Raw genomic sequence first — 6,000 nt, 5'->3', positions numbered from 1 at the left:
AATTTTTTTTCCCCAAAATGAACAATTTGCAACATCAACACATATGTGCAAACCATTTCAATGTCAAGGTGCATTTTGTTCCCAAAAAAGGAGTTTGGGCCTGAAAACTTAACCCAGCTCTCGTTAAGACAACTAATATTCACATAATGCATGTGCCATTAATAAGATAATGGATCTGTGAGAGTAGGTGAAGGAGAAAACCCAGTTTCAATTGATCTACAACAGCACTTTTACTATTTAAATTAAATAGGATGCTACTATTAGCACCAACCAAGGACGAGGTCCCATTGTACTCGGCACGGTACAACTACTGAGCAATAGCCAGTCCGTACCCTGAAGAGTTTACAATCTAAATAGAAAAGATAGACAAGGGGGAGAGGAAAGAGATGTAATATACAAGTAGAGTGAGCAATGAGCTGGGCTGTAAATTTCATATTAATGGATTGAGGTTTTGGGGGGCAGGGTGTGTTTGTTAGGACCGGATTAGCTCAATTGAAAAATGAGGGGAAGGTTATGAAGGGCTGGTGGAGGGAGACTGAGGAGAAGAGGCTGTAAGGAGGAGCCTGAAGGGGGGCTGGAGAAAACAGGCAATCAGCATAGGGCAGGGAACATCCAGGCAAGACTGTGGCAAACTTTCCCATGAGAGTTTCTGAATTCCTCACTGTCAGTGATGTATTTTATATTCATGGCAGTCCTGTGCATACAGATCTATTATCACCATTTTACAGGTGGGGAACTGAGGCACAGGGTAGATTAAGTGACATGTCGAAGGTCACACAGGGATTCTGTGACGGAATGAAGAATTGAGTCCCAGTCTAGTATCTATCCGTATGATGTCCCTTCCTCCCTGCAGTAAGAAAATATGTAACAGGTTGTATAAGTTAAAAAAAATGCAGGAAGAAAGTGCCAATATTCACGTTAATACATTTAAATATTTAAATTATTTTCTTCATAAAACAAGCACCATGGAACGCCAGTGTTTAACAAATCTGTGTAATCTTTCATTACAGAATCTCTGTAAAGGAGACATTTTACATCACAATGCCTAGTAAATTGCCATATGCTGATTGGCCATTAAATAACAATAATGTAGCAGGAGCAAGGCAGCCAATTACATTAAGAGATGGAGACACAGTTGCAGCAGTTAAGGTTTCCCTTGTATGTGATTATCTAGTAGCTGTAAATTTCAAATGGACAACAGGAGCATTTGAAAATTTGGCTCTGCTCTGGAAATACAGCATTAGGAAGCTGTTACTGTTACAAATCTAGAGAACATTTACTAATTTGGATTTTATGAAGAACTTCTCTGAGCTATACTTCTGAAATCCAGCATCACCAGATGCTCTGTGTGCTTCCAGCCTTTGCGGTTTTGAATACAGATGTGTGCCAAGGAAATAATGCTCAGAGTCCAGAGAACCTTATCAAACTGCTCACATCAGGGAGAATTCCCCCAGGGATTCATTTGAATAATTGTATTCATCAGTCACCAGTTTGTTGGCTGGTTTAGAACATAAGAATGGCTATACTGGGTCAGACCAAAGTTCCATCCAGCCCAGTATCCTGTCTGCTGACAGTGGCCAATGCCAGGTGCCCCAGAGGGAGTGGACCTAACAGGTAATGATCAAGTGATCTCTCTCCTGCCATCCATTTCCACCCTCTGACAAACAGAGGCTAGGGACACCATCCCTTACTTATCTATCCCAGGCAGTTAAAAAAATGACATATCCATAAGATGAAGAGTGTCAAAAACAATTTCCTTTTGGGTCTGCAAGTGATAAATACATAGCTGTTTTTTTTTTATCAGTAGATCTCTCAAAAACTTTGCAAAAGAGGTTATTATCATTGTTATATATAGGAGAAACTGAGGCAAAGGGAGGGGAAGTGGCTTACCAAATTTCTCCCAGAAAGCCACTGGCCAAGTCATCACAATAGATGTGAGGGTCTCAACACTTCCAAAGTGCTGTAACTTAACCCCTACATCTACTATCAGGATCCTGATCAAAGGTGCATTCATAGATTCTTAGTGTCTAAGGCCAGAATGGAGAATTGTGATCATCTAGTCTGATCTCCTGTAAAACACAAGCCAGAGAACTTCCCCAAAATAATTCCTGGAGTAGATTGTTTAGAAAAAATCCAATCTTGATTTAAAAGTTGCCAGTGATGGAGAATCTACCACAACTCTTGCTAAATTGTTCCGATGTTGAATTACTTTCACTGTTAAAATGAATGCTTTATTTCCAGTCTAAATTTGACTAGTTTCAACTTCCAGCCATTAGATCATTTTACACCTTTCTCTGCAAAACTGAAGAGCTCATTATTAAATATTTGTTTCCCATGTAGATACTAACAGACTGTAATGAAGTCACCCCTTAACCTTCTTTTTGTTAAACTAAATAGACTGAGGTCCTTGAGTCTATCACTATAAGGCATGTTTTCTAATCCTTTAGTCATTCGCGTGGCTCTTCTCTGAATCTTCTCCAATATGTTAATATCCTCTTGACTTATGGACACCAGAATTGGACACAATATTCCAGCAGACAATTGCATCAGTGCCAAATACTCAAGTAAAATAATCACTCTGCTCCTGCTTGTGATCCTCCTATTTATGCAGCATTTGTCCTCTCAGCCACAGCATCTCACTGGGAGCTCACGTTCAGCTGATTAACCAGCAAACCCCCCCACCCTCAATCCTTCTCAGAGTCACTGCTTCCCAGGATTGTCCCCCATCCTATACCTATGGCCTGCATTCCTTGTTTCCAGATGTACACATTTACATTTAGTTGTATTAAAACACACATTGTTTGCTTGCCTCCAGCTTGCCAAGTGACCCAGATAGCCCTGTATCAATGACCTGCCCTCTTTGTTCTTTATCACTCCCTCAATGTTTGTGTCATCTGCAAACTTGAGCAGTGATTTTCTTTACACTTTGTCATTGATAAAAATGTTGAATAGCCTGGGGCCAAGAATCAATCCTGCAGGACTCCACTAGAAACAGAGCTACTGGCTGTTGACTTCCCATTTACAATAATATTCAGCCTATCAGTTAGTTAGCTTTTAATCCATTACAAGTGTGCCTTGGTCATAGGGGGAAAATTAGTGGGTGCTCTGCACACATCGGCAGCCAAGCACCCCCCGCCCCCCACCCCACGCTCCACCTCACCTCCGTCTCTGCCTCCTCCCCTGAGCATGAAGCATCCCGCTCCTCTGCCTACCTCCCAGCACTTACTGCTGCCAAACAGCTGTAGCAAACTTTGGGAGTGAGGGGGGAGGAGCGGGAACTTGGCATGCTCAGGGGAGGAGGCAGGGAAGAGGTGGGGCCAGGGCGGGGATTTTGGGAAGGAGTTGGAATAAGGGCAGGGAGGGGGTGGAGTTGGGGAGGGTACTTTGGGGAAGGGGTTAGAATGGGTGCAGGGCATGGGTGAGAGGGGGCGGGACGGGGTGGAGGTGCGGCGGGGCCGGGGGCAGAGCGGGGTCGAGCATCCACCAGCTCAAGCATAAGTTGGCGCCTGTGGCCATGGTAACTTTATATCATTTTACTTTTGTAATCAAAATGTTGTGCAGTACCAAGTCCAATAGCTTACAGAAGTTTCAGTGTATTATGTCAACACTATCGACCAAACTCATAAACAAATCAAGTTAGTTTGACAGGACCTATCCTCGATTGGCATTAATCATATTACAGTCCTTTAATTCTTTATTCCTATCAGCCACTCCATTATTTTTCTGGGAGCACCATCAAAATGACAGGCCTATAATTACCGAGGTCATCTTATTTACCCTTTTAAAATATTGGCAGATTAGCTTTCTGCTAGTCTTCTGGAACTTCTCCAGTGTTCCAAGAGTTACTAAAAAAGAGTTTCTTAATGGTCCAGCAAGTTCCTCTGTCATTTCTTTTAAATCTCTTGGATGCAACTTATCTGGAGCTGCTGATTTAAAATGTCTCACTTTTGTAGCTGCTGTTTAGCATCCCTTTGAGATATTAGTGGAATAGAAAGTGGTTTCATTTGATATGAATACATCATATTTATTTCCCAAATACAGAACAGAAATATTTATGCCTCTTCTTCATTATGTATTAACAATTATATCTATCCCATCTACCAATGGATCAATACCATTATCAGCATTCTTTTTGTTCCTAATATACTTGAAAAACTCCATTTCATTATTATTAAGTCTATTAGTTATAGATTTTATCTTGTGCCCCTTTGCTTCCTGTGATGTTCCCCTCTGGTGTTTTCTGGACCGGTGATCTGCAAGGTCACTCCAATCCTTGACTCTGGGAGCCAGCCTTACCCTGCTCTGCTGTGAGAACCCCCTCTCCCGGACTGTTCACGCAGAGCCTCTGGCATGTAAGCTGTTCCCAGCTCCTTGCAACCGAATGATGCTAGCCAATATCTCCGATCCCAGACACAACCCTAGGAACCTCCGTCTTGCAGTGTCCAGTTATGCCCACTGGACACTGCGAGCTTATATGAGTTCATCAATTTAACAAAAAAATTGATATTTACCAGGCTTGTTATCCCAAGGGGAGCCTCTGACACACTTCAAACCAAACGCACTGCTTCAGGTAGAATAAACAAACTCATTTATTAACTATGAAGATAGATGTTAAGCGATTATAAGTCAGAGCATAACAAGTCAGATTTAGTCAAATGAAATAAAAGCAAAACACATTCTAAGCTGATCTTAACACTTTCAGTGTCCTTACAAACTTAGATGCTTCTCACCACAGGCTGGCTGGTTGCTCTTCAGCCAGGCTCTCCCCTTTGATCAGCGCTTCAGTCGCTTGGTGGTGGTGGTGGCTGTAGATGTCGGTGGAAGAGAGAGAGCATGGCAAACATCTCCCCCTCTTATCATGTCCTTTCTTCTCCCTTGGCTTTGCCCCCTCCCCACTTCAGAGCCAGGTGAGCATTACTGAGTCTCTCCAAGCAAGATTGAACAATTCCCCTGGTGTGGCCTCATGCAGGTGAGTCATTGCATTGTAGCTCCCTTGCTGGACAATGGCTGTTGATGGGTTGTTTGACACCCCATCTGGGTGTTAGTTACTTTCCTGGCTGTTGCCTCTGGGGAGCTAATATCTGGCTGATTCCCCCAACTTAGAGCATGTTTTAGTGATGACTGTACTACACAGTTCTCATAATTCATATTCATTAATGATACACATATATAGATAGAGAAATGACTTTCAGGAGATCATAACCTTTCCCCTGATACCTTACAAGGCATGCTTTGTACGCAAGATCATGATTATATGAAAATGAGGAATATGGGGGTTACAGCATGCTCCCCCAAGGTATAGAATGTCACATCTCCCCCCTTAGTTTACTGCAAGAAGGTTATTCACTGACTAGCTCGAAGGCAGTTTCTGTTATAGTTTTTTTGGCACCCAGCCATCAAGCCATGAGGCGGTGTGCCTCAGTTTCCCCATTCACACACAGCAAACCAGGTTTTTATGATTTCTCTGCTGTGATAAGCTTTAAACTTGTTTACGGGTATTCATTGAAAAGTAGCATTATCGTAAGGTTTAACATCCATGTTGAAAATCTTATCCCCCAAAACTTATCATTAATACCAACATTTTTATCACAGATGGGTGTTTACAAGTATATTTATGATACCATGTCCCCTGTTCAGATAGTCTGGTTTGAGGTTAATTTGTTCATTACCCATGGTGTCCTTTGACACTGTCCTATGTAATCAGTCACTGGCTTTTCTTTCCCTCTCGTGTTCCCTTCTGTGTGGGCTCTTAATTTAATCATGTTTCTGGAATGTTGGTATCTCAGGGTCTGGCAAGATAGATGTTCAGGGGAATCCTGCACATTGGCTGGCCCTTTGGAGAGTGGTCTCCCAACCCCAGGATTTGTATGTATGTAGAAAATCCAGCTCCTCTTTTGGGGTTACCCTGTGTTTCCCCCTCCCAGCACTGAGTCCTTCCCTGTCCCCGAGAGGGCTGTGAGCCCTGCTCTCTGGGCGAGGGGTGTATTTACCCTTCGATCA

The 6,000-nt window shown here is 42.7% G+C and overlaps 1 long non-coding RNA gene across 1 annotated transcript in view; it reads right to left on the bottom strand.

Annotated features, from left to right (window-relative positions):
• Positions 1 to 272: 272 nt before the first annotated feature.
• The window catches only part of LOC142070937 (uncharacterized), a 40,896-nt gene continuing 35,168 nt past the window's right edge, over positions 273 to 6,000 (bottom strand). Inside the window, exon 3 of the long non-coding RNA XR_012666866.1 lies at positions 273 to 847. This is a non-coding gene — a long non-coding RNA (uncharacterized LOC142070937). The remainder of the gene's footprint in view (positions 848 to 6,000) is intronic.

This window comes from Caretta caretta, chromosome 2, assembly GCF_965140235.1.
Source record: "Caretta caretta isolate rCarCar2 chromosome 2, rCarCar1.hap1, whole genome shotgun sequence".
NCBI classification, from domain to species: domain Eukaryota; kingdom Metazoa; phylum Chordata; order Testudines; family Cheloniidae; genus Caretta; species Caretta caretta.
This window is presented reverse-complemented; position numbering and strand designations above follow the sequence as displayed.